Source organism: Podarcis erhardii, assembly GCF_964252035.2.
Source record: "Podarcis erhardii genome assembly, chromosome: 15".
Lineage (NCBI taxonomy): Eukaryota > Metazoa > Chordata > Lepidosauria > Squamata > Lacertidae > Podarcis > Podarcis erhardii.
The window spans coordinates 17,819,160-17,839,124 of NC_138505.1; the positions used below are offsets into that span (position 1 = coordinate 17,819,160).

General features: G+C 46.6%; 1 long non-coding RNA gene across 3 annotated transcripts in view; it reads right to left on the minus strand.

Annotated features, from left to right (window-relative positions):
• Positions 1-19,965, minus strand: part of LOC309330485 — a 54,946-nt gene that overhangs the window by 14,811 nt on the left and 20,170 nt on the right. Inside the window, exons 1-3 of one of the 3 annotated variants that reach the window (XR_014151422.1) lie at positions 18,325-18,400; positions 15,346-15,687; positions 13,117-13,221 (exon numbers count right to left, since the gene is read on the minus strand). This is a non-coding gene — a long non-coding RNA (uncharacterized lncRNA). Of the gene's footprint in view, positions 1-13,116; positions 13,222-15,345; positions 15,688-18,324; positions 18,401-19,965 lie in introns of those variants that run through there. The other 2 variants (XR_014151420.1, XR_014151421.1) reach the window with 2 other exon arrangements.

The window sequence follows — 19,965 nt, forward strand, 5'->3', positions numbered from 1 at the left end:
CTCTTCCAATTGCGGGGGTAGGGGGGCACAGTCTCTCATCCTCCTCACCAGGAGGACAAAAATAACTAATAACCCAGCCACAGTTCTTTACGTCAAATAAAGAATCCCCTTGGACAGAGGATAGGGTGGCAAACGTAGCCACAAACGTTTCTGCCCATAAGGAAAGGCAAGTATATATTGTTCCCACTCCAGGATAATAAGAACATAAGAAGAGCTTGCTGGATCAGGGCAATGGCCCATCTAGTCCAGAATCCTGTTCTCACAGGGGCCAACCAGATGCTCCAATGGGAAACCCACAAGCAGGCCCTGAACCCTCTCCCCGTCTGTGGCTTCTAGCAGCTAGCATTGCTACTTCCAGCCATGGAGGCAGAGCATAACCATCATGGGGAGTAGCTGTTGATAGCACACACCTCCATGAATTTGTCTGTCTTTCCCAAGGCCTTAATAATAATAATAATAATAATAATAATAATAATAATAATAATAATTTATTATTTACACCCCACCCATCTGGCTGGGTTTCCCCAGCCACTGGGTGGCTTCCAACCGAATATCAAAAACAACACAGTGTCAGACATTAAAAACTTCTCTAAACAGTGCGCCTTCAGTCGTCTTTTAGAAGTAAAATCGTTGTTTATTGCCTTGACATCTGCAGGGAGGGCATTCCACAGGGCAGGTGCCACTACAGATAAGGCCCTCTGCCTGGTTCCCTGTAACCTCACTTCTTGCAGTGAGGGAACAGCCAGAAGGCACTCAACGCTGGACCTCAGTGTCCGGGCTGAACGAAGGGGGTGGAGACACTCCTTTAGGTATTAACAAATTGACAAATGAGTGCCCTCATTCTTGCAGGTTCCCATGGGCGCTCTCTCTCTCTCTCTCTCTCTCTCTCTCCCCCCCCCCCACTTCTGCTCTTTACATCATTTCTCCAGTTCCTTTAGGGGCACTGAGATGAAATCTGCAAGAGCCATATATCAGGATGATGACCATCACTGCCTCCCTGTGAGACAAGCTTTTGAGTTTAACAATAGCCCTTCGCTGCAGGTTTACCTGAAGTGCTTGAAATTGCAGCTGGTTCTTCCAATGTCCATTTTGCACCTAGCTATTTATGATTCGAATGCGAGTCCCGCCATGACAAAGAGATGTTCAGCAGGAAATTGGCAAAGACAACCACCACCAAGTGGAAATGGTCAACTATCATCTTTTCTTGGACCAGCCTTTGTCAGTGGGCAAACCAAATTGCTTAAAAGCTGCTCCAAAATCCTAAGACCCAAGGCCCATCTAGTCCAGCTTCCTAAGGGCAACAGTTGGTAGTATTACGGGGGGGGGGGTGCTGTGGCTGCTCCCATATTGTGGGGTTCCTTCTTTGTTATCCTTCTGTTGGCTGACCAATGCCTTTTCATTCTTGAAGGCCTTTGGACACCAAGGGGCAAACTGTATTTTAATTGCTTGTTCTAAATGTGTTTTGATTTTTTAAACTGTTTTTTCCAACTAGTTTCATTTTATTAATTTGTATGTTTGTTTGCTTGCTTGTTCATTTAATGTATTTATATCCCACCTTTCTCCCAAGTTGGGATTCCTACATTAAAAAACATCATTATAAAATACAAACAAACATGTCACCCTCTTATTCTGGGGGTAGTAAGCACCACCACTGCAGCTAATAGTCATTGATAGCCTTATCCTCTATGAATTCATCTGAACCCCATCTAAACTATTCCAAATTGGTGTCTTCCTCTACATCCAAAGGAAGCAAATTCCATAGTTTAACTATGTGCTGTGCGAAAAAAGTTCTTCGTTTTGTCTACCCCAAATCTCCCAATATTCAGCTTCATTGGATGACCCTGCTGGATTACGATAATATGAGGAGAGATGAGAGAGAAAGTTAATTTGGTTCACATTTAAAGGCGAACGTACGTAATTCATGCTTTCCTAAATGATAAAGAGAACCAGAAAACAACCGCCCTTTGAAATTTGCACTTCTCTGAATTTTATAGTGCGGTTCTCCAGTACAAAAACACACTTACTGGGGCAAGGTGTGCATATAAATGCATATGTTGGTGTAAACAACACACATTATAACATAACACGCGTTATATTGAGGGAAATTTCTTTACAAAACTGTGTGTGCACAGGGCAAAACTGCACACAAACTTGTGTCTCTTAGAAGAAATTCACACAAAAATGCTCATGAATTTTCAATATGACTTTTTTAAAAAAATATTCACAAACTGATGCTGAAATGTGAAGAGTTGAAATTCTGATTAGAAAACAGAGGAAAACCCCAAAATGGCAGATTCACACACACCCTCACTATGAGAGATGGTGGGGAACACTTTTTCACCCCACTGTCATGTTATTCACCTTTCTTCCCCCTAATCGAATAAGCTGCAGGTGTTGCCACCTTTCCTCATAGGAATCGCTCCATCCCCTTGATCATTTTGGTTGCCCTTTTCTGAACCTTTCCCAGCTCAACAATATCAAAACTGTAGTCCAAATGGGGTTGCACAGCCAACCGTTGCCAGAAAGTAACAGTAAAGACCTAACTATTTGCAAGAAGTTTTGTGAGATACTCCTGCAGATGTGGTGGCTCGAATGGCTTTTTATTTTAATTTTTGTTTATTGCAATTTTAACTATTTGCAGCTTTTTCAATCTGCTCTTTTAATTGCAGTTGTCGGCTTTAAAACTGTTGCACCCCCCACCCTGAAATCTTAGGATGGAGCTCAAGCTAAAAGTATCCTCAATAAATTGCAATCCTTCTTTGAAATGTTTATTTCCCCCCTCCCGTTTTTGGCAACAACTTCTGCAAATAAGATTGTGCAGGTCTACGCAGCCAATCTGATGCCACACAGAAAGTGGCTATGAACATGGACTTGGGAGTAAGCCCCATCAAATACAGTGGTACATGCATCTGAATACCGACAAACAGGGTTCCACTGTGAGACACTGTGTGCCTTCGTGCATAAGGGAACGAAACCAGCCAATCAGACTCCATTCTGTACATTCCCCTACATGTTTCCACTCGACTACTTTGATCTGTGAAACTGGTACCACTACAGGTGCCACACAATACAGTGGTACCTTGGGTTACAGACACTTCAGGTTACAGACTCCGCTAACCTGGAAATTGTACCTCAGGTTAAGAACTTTACCTCAGGATGAGAACAGAAATCGCGTGGCAGCAACGGGAGGCTCTATTAGCTAAAATGGTACCTCAGGTTAAGAACAGCTTCAGGTTAAGAACGGACCTCCAGAACGAATTAAGTTCTTAACCAGAGATACCACTGTACTCATTCTGCATTCTTGAGACCTTTGGGTATAGGGTGGTATAGAATTTAAAAATAAGTAAGTAAGTAAGTAAGTAAGTAAGTAAGTAAGTAAATAAATAAATAAATAAATAAGAACTCAATCATTTAGTGTGGCAGCACCTAAATTTGGAACTCCCTGCCTTTTGAGATCAAGCTGGCGCCCTTCAGTGTACGCTTTTCAGGACCTGCTGAAAATATTCCTGTTTGGCACCCCGTCAGCCTTCCCCTCTTGGCATAGAAGCCAACTCCTAGGGGCTGAGGGATCTTTGCCCCCCTCCCATAAAATATTTGATGGGGCCCACCCCACAAAAAAGTTGAAGAGCATTGTCATTCAAATGGTGTGCGTGCTCCACACCATGTGGTCGACTATGCAGGGGGGGCTTACCTGCCCCCTCCCACAATGTTTTATTCAAGTTGGCACCCCTGCCTCTTGATAAGCAGCTGTGCCTTGTGGTTTTGGAAGGGAGAAGAGAATTGGAGCCCCGACACCCATGCTGCCCCCCAGCCAGAGGGGGTGGCTGGGCAGGCTCTCGCTGGCTGGAGGCCTCTAAGCTGAGGCTGAGTGGGGTGACTTTTGAGAAAGTGGAGTTTGGACTAGTTGTCCTTCAAGGTACTAGTCCAAGTCTGTGACTCTCCAGCGGTGCTTGCCTGTTGTCATTTTGGTGGCAAGGACTTTTAATATTTTTATTCCATGCATGTTACGGTTTTCATTGTTCTGCTGCATGGCTGCTGCTTTTGCCCTTTTGCTGTTTCTAAAGTTTGCACTTCATATTATGCACACTTTTCAATAAACGCAGGGCATTTTACAATAAAGAAAAGGTGTTTCCCTGGAGCTTTAAAATTTCCGAGACACGTGGAAAAGAAGAGTCCACTTCTCAATTAATACACTAGCCTGGTGGTTGTTGTTGCTGCTGCTGTTTTAAAATTACCTTCTGCAGAAATCGGTCTGCAGAGTCACACCAAGAAAGAGGAGAAAAGAAAAAGAAAAGGAATGCTTAAATCGCCCTCTTGGAAAGCAAGGGAGGGAGAGTGGGAAGATAATAACATTTCCGAAGGCAGAATGCTGAGATGGAGGAGAGTTGCTGCGTTTACCCAAGACCCACGCTCCTTAGCAAAGCGCAATCCACACGTCTTTCTCCAAACCCTGCAGTCTCAACAAAAGCGTCTTTCAAGGTTTTCCAGATGCAAGTGCTTCAGCTCAATGAGCCAAGCACACCCACACACTTCCGAGAGAGGCCAGTGGCTAGCAGGATAAGACAAGGGGAAGAAGGGGGCCTTTCTGCCAGCCCCTCGCTGATATCACCGCAAGCAGGAAGACCTTTCAGTGTGGGCATTACTGGAGATAAAAGCAATGATAACAACAACAACTCTTATGCTCCACTTTTCCTCCGAGGAGCCTGAGATGATGTACAACAGGCATAGGCAAACTCAGCTCTCCAGATGTTTTGGGACTACAACTCCCTTCATCCCTAGCTAGCAGGACCAGTGGTCAAGGATGATGGGAATTGTAGTTTCAAAACATCTGGAGGGCCGAGTTTGCCTAAGCCTGATGTACAAAGTTCTCTCCCCAGCTCCATTGTATCCTCACAATGACCCCATGAGGATACACTAGGCTGAGAGGCTGTGACCAGCCCAAGGTCACCCAGAGAGCTTCATGGCCAATTGGGGATTTGAACCCTCATCTCCCAGGTCCTAGTCTGACACTCTAACCACTGCACCACACTGGCTCTGGAGGGGGCAGAAGACCATCTCCCAGAATTCACCCAGCCTGGGGGCTTTAAGGGTTAATAGGGTATCTGGCGGCAGCATCCCCAGATATTTGGGGACCCAACTGGTCTTTCTGGCAAGACAGTTGTGCAAGGAAAGGCATGAGCAGGATCTCCTAGCACCTCCATCCTTCCGTGTCCATGGGAAGCCTGGATATTATGACAGGAATGTATTATTGACCCAAAATTCTGGATCCATGTTTTCACGGTTATTTCTATTGTCCCTGAGCAATCCTTGCAGCCTAACCTAGAACTTGCATTCCCCGCCCTGGACCTTAGCTCAAGTAGTGCTAAGGGTCATAAAGAACTACAGTGGTACCTCCGTTTAAGAACAGCCCTGTTTAATGTTGTGTGGGATGTGGCCTTATCAGAAAGTTTCACCTGCCACAGAAGAGTTCTACAAGGAACTTCCAAAAGAGACAAGTTTGACATGGAGTAGCATCCATTAATTTATTACGTAATTGACTATGAAAGCGAGTTCCCATTGCCCACTACTCAGAAAAATATTTGGAACGGTTATTTAAGTAAGTGATTTGTCCAAAGCCCAAATAAGGGCACTCTTGTATTGTTTAGGTAACACAAGTTATGATACTGGACAACAATTTAATGTTTTTTTGTGAAAAATCAATGAAATAAGCTTGGGGGGACTGTTTGAAACCCTCCCTGGAACCATTTGGTGAAGGTTGGGCTATAAAAGTAATAATAATAAATTATACAAATATCTGACCTGTCTTATCCTGCTGCCCTCAGGATCTCACTAAACTTAACATAAAATCCAATATATCATATTCTTTATCACTCCAGAAGTACTTCAGACTATAGATAAGGCTATATTATGCATTATTCTACATGTAATTTCAAATGTGCTTTTGTACGACAGAGAAAAATTAAGCTTGAGATTCAAAGAAATCTCTGGATTCAGAGGCCAGCAACTGATTTAATGTTCCTTCCCCTCCTCCCCAAATTCCAATGGAACAGTTGCTTACACAAGCCACCTCATTTCCTACCCCTCTGCAAACAAATATTGTTCGCAACTGCTTACTTTACAAGCTGAACAAATGCAGTTTTGTGGGTGATCTGGGGAATGCTGCTGAGTCATGGTTTCTAGACACGCTACAACTTGAATTTTCATCACCAGGAGGATCCAGGCAGGCTTAAGGCCCCCAGAAAACACCCCCAGGCCAATGTCAGGTGCTCTGCCAACATCACATCTAATAACAGCCAGGGCATAATCAGGGTGACAGGTCTGGCAGCAGAGCTGTATCTCTAAGATCGCCCAAAGCCAAAATATTTGCCACTTCAGGCTGAGACGGCCATAATGAATCAGGATGATGCCTCAGGCAGGTCACAAGGTCGAATTTGAGTATAGGAACATCAGAAGAGCCTGGCTACTGGATCAGGCCAAAGGGGACCCAGTATCCTGCTCTCACAGTGGCCAGCCAGCTGCCCCAATGGGGAGCCCCCAAGCAGGACCTGAGCTTAAGAGCCTGCTCCCCCCTTGTGCTTCCTCCCTGAAGTTGGGGGTTGTAAGGCACTGAATGTCAGCAGTTGAGGGAGCATATAGCCATCATAGCATCCCTCCATGAATTTGTCTAACCCGCTTGCAAAGCCATCTAAATTGGTGGCCTTCTCTACCTCTTCTGGGAATAAATCTCGCACATGTCCGTCTGGGGCCTTGAATGTGTGAAAGCAACTGAACTGTAGTAGACTCCACTTGGAGCCATGCCACTACACAGCATTCCCTAATCTGGTTCCTCTCAGATATTTTGCACCACAATTCTCATCAGCCCAAGCCACCAAGATGCCGGGGTTGTTGAGAGCACAGCCCCAGGAGCTGATGGGAGTAGAAGTTCAAAACATCTGGAAGGAAAAAGGTTGCGGAAGACTGCTTCACCTCTTCTTAACTGCACATGTGTGATTTAACTGATGTAGGATCCACAATGAATCATCTTTGCTGATGATTTACAGAGGGACATGAATTCAGGCAGCCGGCTGCCCAGATTTTTATTTTCCCCTCCCACATTACTGGAGCCAAAAGGAGAAGAGGGGAAAAACTAGTTTCAGATAAATAAATATACCTGCTCTTAACTCACACCGCACACACAAAACATCCCCCACCCCTCAAATGTTGAGAAAAGCATTTCCATCCAATGCCATGCACATCCCAGAATGTCCTGTCCTTGGAGCTTGCTCCAATACAAGCTACTAATGCTGACCTAGTTTCTGAAAAATTGACTCAAATAATCAATAATCTCAAATAATCAACTAAAACTATAGTTGATTACATTTCTCAGCTCCATGTTCATCAAAAGCTAACCCTAAATCCATAGAGGGTGGGCTGGCCAAGGGCTTCTTCTCCACGTGGCACGTCATCCTGAAGCACATCACAGCAACCTTTGGCCAACTTGGAAAGTCACAATGACTATGTCCTACCCTCCCCTGTTGGAAACAGGACACCTTGAAATATCAGTTGCTGGGAGTTGCTCACACATCTAACTGGTGGTCTTTCACATAACATCCAAAGCTGCTCCATTGCCCTTGTCTGCTGGGGCTGATCTCATGGGCTTAAAATTTAAAGAGAGGCAGCAGATCCAGAAGAATTTGAGTTGACGGGTCTAAGGAATGCAGGAATGCCCAAAGCCAGTGCTTAGACCACTAAGCCACCATTGCACCAGGTGATTCAGTGCCTTAATTCCCCTCAGCTCTGAAACTGGGGTCACATTGTTCTCCTCCCACCCCTTCTCTGCACAGGCAGGTCAAATATAACTAAGCAGAGCTTACTGTGCAACACAGAAGGTGGGGGTTGCCTAGCCTCAGTGAACCATGCCCTGGCTGGCAACCCTCACAGCTGGACTACTGCAATGTGTCTCTGCTTGAAAATGGCCCAGACGTTGCAGTGAGTGCAGAATGCAGCTGCCCAGCTGCTGATCGGGGCAATGAAATGGGATTGTGTGCCAGCAATCCTGAAATCCCTGCATTGCCTGCAAGCGCTCCCCTCTTTTAAGCTATGTTGTGCCTCATACTGGCACATGTGCAAACACACACACACACACAAGCTTATTTGTCCAAGGATGTCTTCAAGGTACTTAAGAGTCCAAAAACAATTGGAGGGCTTAACCTCAAGTCCAGTCAGTGCCTTCAGAACATGCAGTTGCTTTCTGTGTTTCATTGTGGGGGGCAATGCATTTTCCCAGTGAGAAAAATTGGATCACTTGAGCTTTCTGAAGATGCAGCTTACCCAGCAACAGATGAAAGACTGGTGTTTGGGTACCCCAAGCTAACTCCACAAGGCCTGTACATTTTGAACGCTGCCTGCTACAGTCATGATGAATGACTCCAAAGTGGGTAGTGCTGAGCACTGGACATTGGAATGCTCAAACCAGCTCCCAATGCCAACGCAGTCCTGATCAAAACATCAATTATTACTCATGTGCCACATTCGCTCTCTTGAAACTTGGAGGCAACTCTCAAGTTTCCCTCTTAAAGACCTGAGCATGGTCTCCAAGTCAAAGCCCAGACCTGGAAAATCTAAATATATGTTGACTCCCACAGATTTTTATGAGGGGCGGCATATGGATCATCAACTCGTGTGACATAAGACAAGAAGTGAAAACTACATTATCCATACCTTGTGCAGAGAAAGGGCCTCTCCTTCTAAGGCTACAGAACTCTCTTGGAGACAAACCATCCCATGCTTTGTCTGGGACTGTCTCTATATTTTTTCCCCTTGCAAAGTGGGCCTCTGAGCCAACTTTTCACCACCAAACTGACCTACTTTGCAGCTGAAGCTGGGTGGGGGAGTTGTCTGCCTCTCTTACAAATTCCCATGCTTGTATTTCCCCCCAAATCGTTTGAAAACCTGGATCTGGGAAGCAGAATAAACTCTGTGATTTTGCTGGCCTTGCTTCATTCCTCTCATTGACCAGATTTGGGGTCCCTGACTCAGAATTTGGGGGAGAAGCACTGGCAATGTTTACAAAACAAATGCACTCTTCTGATAGCTTATCAGGATATAAGAGCCAGGCTGCTGGATCAGATGAGAAGCCCATCTAGCCCAGCATCCTATTCTTACAGTGCCCAATCAGATTTCTCCAGGAAGCCCCTAGGCAGGGCATGGAAGCAAGGGCCCTCTCTCACTGTTACTGGCAAGAATAATAGAATCATAGAAGATAGAGTTGGAAGGTACCCCGTGGGTCATCTAGTCCAACCCCCTGCAAGGCAGGAATCTCAACTACAGCATACATGACAGATGGCTATCCAACCACTGCTTTAAAAGCCCTGCTGGATCAGGCCAAAGGGCGTCAATCTAGTGCAGCATCCTGTTTCTACAGTCGCCAACCAGCTGCCCCAATGGGAAGCCTGCCAGGAGGACCTGAGAGCTATGATGCTCTCCCACTTGTGGTTCCCACCAACCAGCATTCAGAGGCATATTGCTTTAAGGAAATAGATTCAGCACCGAGGACAGAGAGCTAACACCAAACTTCCTTGTTCTTTGCCTTTGTCCCCTGTTATTTCGGAATTCCTCCACTGCAAAACTCACTCCCCACCGCCAGCATTTCAGAGATGAAACTGGAAACACTGTCCTTGCGCAAGGAATGCTACCCACCCCCTATTTCACTTCCCACTTGAACATTGTGCTAGTAAGCTTAACTATAATTGCACTCTTAAAAGGAAGAATTGGTTTGTCTTGCCACAGCAACAGAGGGTCTTGTGGCACCTTGGAGGCTGACAAATTTACTACAGCATCAGCTTCCGAGTACGACTGGTCATTTTTCTTTTGCATTGTCTCAAGAGATTAAGATGGCTGCTTTTCTGGAACCGCTCTTGCAATGCATCTTGAAGGCGGTCATTCCAGAGCAGCTGCAAGTTGAAACTACACAGCAACATTTACTACCTAGATAGGTGTGTGTGTGTGTGTGTGTGTGTGTGTGTGTGTGTGTGTGTCCCCTTTTAGAGAGAAGGGGTGATGGGCTGAACCTCAAGAGCAGCAACTCCTAATGACAGGCACTTTCCAGTCCCAAATCTCCCCAAAGGGCCAAACTGAGACATGATTGGGGCACTGATTTACCAGGGGCAGGGACCACAGAAGAGGAACTGGCTCAGGTTAGCAGGGACAGTTGGGGCATATGCCAGCCCAGTGCAGCCCAAGTTGGGCACCTGGTCATCTTGCCACTGCTTGCTGAATCCAGGAGCAGCACGGGCTCTGGAACAGGAGGAGCAATGACAGGGAGGGCTCAAAGTATTCTGCCGCCCAAGGGAGAAATTATTCACATCTCCTTTTCAGGGGAGAATTTGTGTTTCCTCTTTGAAGGTTTTCCCCCTACTGCTTCCCCCTCCTATTCCCTGCGCAGTTGAAGTTGCTCTCCTGTTCAGATCTCCAAAGTATGGGGAATCTCTGGCTCTAGGGAGGAGAAAGTGTGGTGCAGCAGTACTTGGAGGAAAACACCTTCATGGAGGAGGGGCATTTAAAAGAGGCACAAGGGCTCACAATCCACATTAAGCCAAGATGTGGACAGCCCTTGGTTTTCATTGCATGAAGCAATCTGGAAGAGGGGCGCCATCAGGGAAACCTGAGAGAGACTCATATCATTGCTCCTGTACCTCAGACCCTGATGTCCCAAGTGTGCATATGTGTGGGGTGGGGGAAGCCGGGCTTCATTTAGAATAGGGGTTGGGAACCCTTAGTCCTTTGCAAGCAACCTTTTAGGGGTGGCGTCAGAAGCAAACATGGGCAGAGCAAGAAATGAGATTCTTGTCTTTTGTGCAGAAGGCTCCATCCCAGCCATGCAAAAACCAGAGGTTTCTACACACACTCCTCTACTGTCCATTCAGGCAAGCAAACATCATCACAGCTCGGAAAGACATTCCAGCCAGGCAGAAGCACCCAAAAATTGTGTGCAATGGGACTAGCAAGGAGTGTGGTCTAGGGAGAGTTCCAGGGGCCAGACAGAGAGGCCTATAGGGCTGCATTCAGACCCTGTTCCCCACCCCTGTATTGGGAGCTTTTCCTGATGATCCTGGAAATTTTGCCCCTCGAATTTTGTTGAGAGGTGGTGCTGTGGTCTAAACCACAGAGCCTAGGTCTTGCTGATCGGAAGGTTGGTGGTTCGAATCCCCGCGACGGGGTGAGCTCCTGTTGTTCGGTCCCAGCTCCTGCCCACCTAGCAGTTCGAAAGCACGTCAAAGTGAAGCAGATAAAAAGGTACCGCTCCCGTGGGAAGGTAAACGGTATTTCTGTGCAATGCTCTGGTTCGCCAGAAGCGGCTTAGTCATGCTGGCCACATGACCTGGAAAAACTGTCTGCGGACAAATGCCGGCTCCCTCGGCCTATAGAGCAAGATGAGCGCGCAACCCCAGAGTCGTCCATGACTGGACCTAACGGTCAGGGGTACCTTTACCTTTACCCCGGCCTGCACTGCCTCTTTGGTTGGGGTTCAGTTGGGTTCTTTAACATAAAGAGCTCCTCCCATCTGAAGCAAAGGCACTTTGACCTGTGACTCTTGAGCATCAGCAAACTGTGGACTGTGTTACGAATCATGCAACAGCCTCTGATGTGCAACCCCAGATCGACTCCTGCGTTGGATTTATTACACCCACCACCACTACCCACTCCACTCCTAGCCCAATGTCCACTGCAAGCACCCCACTGTTTTCAGTAGTGTTTTTCCCCTCCCTAAAACATGCTTAGGACAACAGCTTTAGAAAGAGACACAAGGCCTTTTTGCAGGAGGTGGGAGGGGAAAGACCACTTGTTGCAGCCTCTGATCCTGGCATGATTCCCCGCCCCCAAGTCCTGAGGATGGAGTTTACCATCTAAAATTTCACTTCCATGTGCCTACATCCACTAACTTAGCCTCCTCCCCACACCGTGTGCCCTCCAGATATTTTGGACTGCAACTCCCATCAGCCTCTTGCAGCACAGCCATGTTGCCCCATGGTTCCAGCCAGCACAACCATGTTGGCTGGGGGTTGATGGGAGTTGTGGTCCAAAATCTCTGGAGGGGGGAAAGCTGATCCAAACAGATTTTGGTGGCACCTCAAAGCAGTTTACAAAAAGAATAAGACAATAAAGTTAACAGTAAAAACAGCTAAAGACAACTATTTAAAACGTCTAAAAAATTAAAATTATGTGTATCTGAAGAAGTGTGCATGCACACGAAAGCTCATACCAAGAACTAACTTAGTTGGTCTTTAAGGTGCTACTAGAAGGAATTTTTTAATTTTGTTTTGACTATGGCAGACCAACACGGCTACCTATCTGTAACTAAAAAATTAAAAACACTGATAAACTAAAAACAGATCAAAACATCCTATATTATCTGGGTGGGTTTGTCTAAACAAAACTGTTCTTGCAAATGTGGATTTGATATTATGTGTCATATGTATCACTGCCAGTTCTGCAGATTGAAGCCGCTGAATGGGCATATAATGGGGAAGGAATTAAGGAATTTGGAGTCTAAATCAAGAGGCAGGAGGGACAGCATTCAAATCCCTGCACTACAAAATATTATAGGATTTCTTAGTTTTTAATGTGTTCATTATTATAAGGAAGAACTAACAGTAATTCCAAGATTAAATAATTATTTCCACATACGTATTTTTGTGTGTGCACACACACCATGGAGAATTATTCCCTCTTCTGCCTATTTTGTGTGAACTGCTACTCAGTTTAACAGGCTCATCACAGCTATCTGCCAATCACCCATTCCCACCACCCTTCTGAGTAATACCCCTCCCCACCTTCTCACTATATAGAAGGGTCTGGAAACTTCTGTTTCAGTGTATCTGAAGAAGTGTGCATGCACACGAAAGCTCATACCAAGAACTGACTTAGTTGGTCTTTAAGGTGCTACTGGAAGGAATTTGTTTTGTTTTTGCTACTCAGTTTAAAATTTCTTTTAAAATTAAGAAAACTCACTCCTCTGTTGTATAAGGGTGGCAAGATTCACTGTAAAGGTGCACCAGTAATAATTATTATTCTTTCCCAGTTCTGCTCCACCAAAGCTAAACAATCTTTCCAAATGACTGGGGAAACCATACTGACCGTAATTCCAGGGAATGCAGACGACAGCTGGAAGTCCAATATTTCCTTGTAGAAGAGAGTCAGAAGAATGCAGAGGTGATACAAGGTTCCCCATAGGAGCAACTTCTTGGGATAATCCAGGTCAGCGAGAAAGAAGAGACCAAGAGAGAATTAGAAGAACCTCATAAAAAAATTAGGGACATAGGGAACAGCCTTATACATAGGTCTGACCATCTAACTTAGTATTGTCTACACTGACAAGCAGCACCTGCCTTTTGCATACAAAGCACTGAGCTATGGCCCTTCCTCCACTCTGCTGGCAGGTGCCCCACAGTGCCTTTGTCTGACGCCAGCCCTGACTGCATGCTTTCCCTTTGCTGACTGGCTCCTCCAGGATCTCCTTGTCTTCTCTTCCTGACATACTTCAACTGTCCCTGGGAAGCAGAAGCTCCTTCCTTCAGGCTGGTGAAAAGCTGGAAGGAAGGAAGGCTGAGGGTAACTTCTTCCCGTGGTGATGGTTCCAGATGCCACCTCCAAGCAGGAATTAGGCTGGGATTATACACCAAGCTAAATGGACCAATGGACCATTTGTCTAAAAAGCATCATCATCATCATCCACCCATCTGACTGAGTTGCCCCAGCCACTGGGAGGATTCCAGCAAAATCTTAAAGCATAATAAAGCATCAAATATTTAAAACATCCCTAGGCAGGGCTGCCTTCAGGTGTCTTCTAAAAGCTGGCAGATGAGAGGCTCTTCCTCTCTGCATGTGGATAAATGACAGGATATATATGATAGAAATACAGTGGTACCTCGGATGTTGAATGGAATCCGTTCCAGAACTCCGTTCGACTTCCAAAACATTTGGAAACCAAGGAGTGGCTTCCGATTGGCTGCAGGAAGCTCCTGCAGCCAATCGGAAGCTACGGAAGCCTCACCGGATGATCAGGTTCCAAAGAACGTTTGCAAACCAGAACACTCACTTCCAGTTTGCGTCATTCAGGAGCCAAAACATTCGACTCGCAAGGCATTTGGAATCCAAGGTACAACTGTATGGTAAAGGGATGTATAGATATCCCCCCCTTTTTTCTCTCCTTACTTTTTCTGCTTTTTTTAATATTCTTGTTCTGTTGAACAATTTGATTCTTATTATATTTTATGTATTTTTAAAAAATCATTTATTTATTTTTAAAAAACTTTCCAATACAGGGTTGCCTTCAGATGTCTTCTAAAGTTGTATAATTATCTATCTCCTTGACATCTGATGGGAGGGCGTTCCACAGGGCAGGCACCACTACTGAGAAGGCCCTCTGCCTGGTTCCCTGTAACTTCACTTCTCGCAGGGAGGGAACCATCAGGAGGCCCTCGGAGCTGGTCCTCAGTGTCTGGGCTGAACAATGGGGGTGGAAATGCTCCTTCAGGTATACAGGGCCAAGCTGCCTATGGCAGAAGCACTTTCCCCAGTGGGATCTCTGGTCAAAGCTGACTAATGGAGGCACATCAAGCCAGCTCATTTCTCAACTCCAAAATCTACAGGAGAGAATTGTGCCACTGTGGCAATGATCACTAACAGGCCTGTTACTAGAAATGTGCTCATTGTTGTGGTAGCTAAGGAGAAGAGCCTGAAAAGCAAATACATACTAAACCCATCATGTTCTATGTTTTAGCATTTACTTACAGTGCAATCTCATAGAACTGTAGAGTCTAGTTTAACCCCCTGCAATGGAGAAATCACATCTAAAGAATCTCACACATGTCTATAATATTAGATAGGCATGTGCACTGCAAAGTGTTTGGCACTTACTTAAGACTTGGTTCACACAGGCTTTCCATGATGCCTCTCTCATCATACATTCGAATCAATGCGTTATGATGTTTTATTGGCATTTTGTGGATTTTATTCCATGCACCACTTTGGAATTCTCCATGATACATGGAATCCTAGTAATTGCTGTGCTGTGCTCCCTACAGATGTGCCACCCATTACACCTTTGCAATGTAGCTTCCATGGAACATGAAAAGTCAGCAAAAGGGGTCTGTCAGTGGGGGAGGAAGCCAGGGCCAGGGAGCTCCCTCCCCACCTCACCCCACCCGCCGGCCACAGCAGTCTGAATAACAACGGCAAAGCAAGATCTAGCTACACAACATCATCAAACATCAGGCCTCGTGTGGCCGTTACTCCACAGCTGCATCTAAGCACAGCTACTCCAAGGATGAAAATGAAATGGGTTTGGGAATTCAGAATGCTTACCTCCAGCTTCTAGCATCCAGAAATGAGATTTTCTCTTTCTTTCTGTTTCCACGTCTTCTATTCACTGCCTGAGCATCAAGAGGGCTTTTGTTTCGGTCTCTGTTTTCTTAGAGATCTTTCCTTTTGCTTTTCTAAAAGTCTTCTCTCTTCTCCTCCTCAGGCGTGTAATGGGGTTATTTTTACTTTCGGTTATCTAGCTTTATGAAGACTTGACCCCACTCATACAGCTAGATAACCAAAGATAACAACCAACCCCGGCTATCTACTTCGCCAGCAAGGGCAGCAGCGCCAGGAGGAGGAACAGACCTCCCTTTCTCCTCCAGGTCTTTCTTTCTGGGGTCTCTTGGTTGGGGGGAAAAAAGGAAGGGGATAAATGTATTAACACATAAACCCATCCATTTGCCACCATTTCATTTTTCTCAACCCCAAAGGACAGCGCCCCATAAAATATGAACTATTGTGAGGGTGTGTGCTGAATTTTGTCTACAAGGCTGAGGGTTTCTTCTCTTTCTTTCTTTTTTAGCTAAAGTGCTGTGGCCCCGTAAAGATGAACACATTTATTACGGCAAAACCTTTGCAAAACACTGTCCACTGTCAGACGCAAGGAGGTTTCTCTTGGGTTATATGCAAACATGTATTTACATGGTTGGGAGAGGGCATATAAAAAGTGAAATAGGGGGAAATGAAATGCAAATATATATATAGCTAAATAAAAATACAGTTTAAATAAAATAAAAACTTCAGTACATTAATGCGCACACTCCTCCCAGGAAAATTTAAATTGAGGATCTCATTTAAACTTCTCATTTAAACCTATACATTATTTCATGCAGGTTGTATTATAAACATCATGGTTTGGCCTCCTTTCCCCCATTTAAATGTACATCACACATAAGAACACATAGGAAGGAAGTGCCAAAGGAAATAAAATTAACAGTGCAAACCTAACCATGTCAATGCAGAGGGAAATCCTATTGAATGTACACCCAGGTAAGTGGTGATAGGACTGCAGTCTGAAGGCATGATCCTACATGTGTCTACTCATTAGTATATTTGCTTTACAGCTGTAATGGTTTTGCCTGTTTTTACATCTGTATGCTGCAATGTGCCCTAGAACGTTATGGCAAAGGGTACGAAATCTTCTAAATAAATGAAGTCCCAAGGAGGCCAGTGGGATTTGCACCTAGGTCAGTGTGCATAGGATTGCAGCCTATTTAGCCAAAATGAAAATCGGAGGCGTGTGGATTCTGCTGGTGAAGCACGCGTAGGATCTCATTTTATCCAGCGTAGCCGCAAACGTGCAGCATCAAACATGCCGACAGAATCCAGAGGTTATCTAGTCTAACTACTTTAACTTTGCAAGATCCAACAACACATCCCCACGGCTACATTTACAAACCCAAAGATCATGCCCCATCTTTGACTCTGCCACTGCGCGGGGGGGGGGGGGGAGAGAGAGAGAACCCAGCAAAAAAAACACAAGGTCGAGGGTTGTTTTTTGTTCAGTTTGCTGGCTGCTTTTGCAAAACAATTCTGTGTCTGGTCACACCACTCAGGAAAACGGTTAGGTTAAAAAACAAACAAACCTAGAACTACTCCTCCCTCCAGATAGTATATACCACCCAAATCTCATCTTTTCAAAATGTTGCCGGGGCTTCAGTCACAATTCTTCCTTCCCAAATAGAAAACCTCCATCTATGAAGCCCCACAGAAAAGGGCCGGGCCCAAGAGGAAGAAATCTGTCTCCTTGCCAATAATCCATTTTATTCCCCCCCCCCGGGTCATTTTACACCCTGCAGCTACCGAACAAGTTCAGTCTTTATCGGGGTGCTTGCTTTTTTTTTTTTTAGTGCGGAATTCCCCTCTCTTTAAATTTTAAAAACACTTCTGCTAAGCCGTGCTGCTACTTCCCCGGTTTCTCAGAGGCACACACTACTTGCGTTTACTTTTAAAAGGAAGGATGATGGGGAAAACTTAAATAACATTGTTGTATACTTGCGTGTTCACAGGAAAGGGCCAAGGGCCGTAGCTCAGGGGAAGAGCATCTACTTGTATGCAGAAGGTGTCAGGTTCAGGCCAGCCCCCACCCCGCATCTCCAGGTAGGTCTGGGGAAAGACAACCCCCCCCCCCGCGCGCGCGCGCCTGAAACCCCTGAGAGCCGCTGCCAGTCAGTGAAGACAGCGCTGAAATGGGTGGACCAACGGGATGAGGCAGCAGCTTCCTATCTTTCTTAAGCTTGGCTATCCCAGTTTCCTGGGGTCCCTATCTCAGGGTGCATGTCTTCAGCCAGCTAGTCGTTACCTACTTCCTGCGGTTTCTAGAAGCTAAAATCGCAGACCGAGCAGCCTTGAGCCTCCTTTCTCAGCGCTGCCTATCCAGGTACGGGAAAACTCTGCCAGCTCTTTGGAACCAAGGACCCCCAGACCCGGGACCAGAGGAACCCATCGGTTAAATCATGAACCTTGCGCAGGATTCAGGCTGCTCTTGGGAGGAGCGGGATGAAGGCAGAGAAGCCTTTTCCCGAGCGCGCAAGGGCGGCCTTCTTTTCGCCTGTGAGAGTACAGTCTAATTCATAGTTATATTTATACCATATATTCTCAAGCCGCTCTCCATCCCTTGCGAACCCCAGGGCGGCGCGGAGGGGAGGCATGAACCATAGCAAAAAGAAATTTTGTTTTGTTTTTTAAATCGTGCAAAAATAGATTTCCAAGCAATTAATAGAGCCTCTGTCAAAACGTGGCAGGGTGTGAAGATCTGGGCAGGAGGGAAGCCCCCTCTTCCTGGCGCGGCAACGCGATCCTCGCCATGCCTGCTCCGAAGTAAATCGTATCCAATTCAACGGGGCTATAGGATCACTTTCGCGGCCCAAACGGAGGCAGCCTTAGCTAGAAAATTCGCAGATCCGCCACCGCAAAGAAATGAAACGAAACGAAACCCGCCGCCCGGGTCCCAGCAAGAAACTCGCTTCTTGAACTTACGCGGACGGAGGGAAAGCCGAGCGCAGCCTTCGCTCCGGTGAAGATGGGCGTCGGATCCCGCTGCGCCTGGGGGTCCCAGGCACCACGACCCCCACCCAGACTCCCGCCCTCCTTTTCCTTTCTCCTCCTCCGCCCAGAAAGGCACGATCCCCCGAAGAGCAAGGCTGCGGCCGAGCGAGAGCGCGGATTCTGCGCGCGCTGAGGAGCGGGAGAGGGACCCGCGCAGCTCCGGCCTCTGGCGAGCACTTTCCCTGCTGCCCGCAGCTCCTCCGTTGAGAGAAAAAGGCAGGAGGCGGAGGAGCGAACGACCCATTCATTCTTTCACACTCGCGCCCCACTCGCCCGCTGCCGATTGGCTCCCTGAGGCTGACGTCACCCGTCCTGATTCTCTCGCCTTCCTCCTCCCCCCCCCCGCTCCGCAATCTCCCGCGCTCTCTTCCTCCGCAGCTGCCCCTCCAGTTCCTCAATGGAGCGAGCGAGGGCCGTAAATATTAGAGTAGAGCGCAGCATCCGAAAGGAAGCGCATTGTCGAGCGTCTAGGAAAATAGGAGTCCGTTCTTATATACCGCGTCAGACCACAGGGACACCTCGGCTAGGAACTGCTTATCTGTATCGCGCCGTTTTCTGTATCGCGCCGTAATCTCCAACGAGCTCAAGGTAGCACACCTGGTTCCGCCCCACCTCCTCATTTAATCCCCACAACAACCCTGAGAGGTAGGTTAGGCTGAGAGGGAGTAATTAGCCTAAGGAGCGAGGGTTTGAACCCTAGTCTCCCAGGTCCTAGCACTAATCCTAAACACTATGCCACAAGCAGCCTTCAGAAAAACCCTTTGCCATCACTGGTTCAATGTGCTGGTTTGGGCGCATAACGCCAAATACGGTTTGGGACCCCAGGATGCCCGAGAGATCGCCTCACCCCTTATATACTCTCCTGATCACTCCTCTCCGCCGGTGAGTGCCTCTTGCAGAATCCATCTCACCTGGAGGTCTGCTCTCTGCCTGATGTAGGAACCGGGCCTTGGTGGTGGTGGCTTCCTAACCCTTTGAAACTATATTAGCCAGGCGCCATCCCCGTTGTATTTCCAGCGCCTCCGGAAAACCTTCCTCTTTCAACAAGCCGTTTAAATCTAGAGCTTTCTCAACCAGCACTGGAAATTGTTTGAAATATATTGTTGCTTTCTGCCGCCCTGGGCTCCTAGCGGAGAAAAGGCGGGGTACAGATTCAATTAATTACTTTGAATTGGAGGTCGGACCTGGGAACTTTTCCGGGCAAAGCAGGCGCTTTAGTCCACATGTTTCTGACCAAAAGGCAAATTTAAATAGGAATCTGCCCTATTTTGCGTCAGACTGTTGGTCCACCTGACGACATTCCTCGTGATGAGAGCCAGCGTGGTGTAATGCCGGGTTGCTGGGACCTAGCAGACCAGCGTTCAAATCCCCACACGGCCATGAAGCTCCCTGGGTTTGACCTTTGGCTACCCCCTGTCTCTCAGCCTAGCCCACCTCACAGGGATGCTGTGGGGATTACTTAAAGAGAGCGGGGGAACCATGTACTCCACTCCTTGGGACAAAAAGGTGGGGTATAAATGTAAGTAATAAATAAAAGCCCTGCTGTGCCTAAAGGTGGCATATAAATTTAAC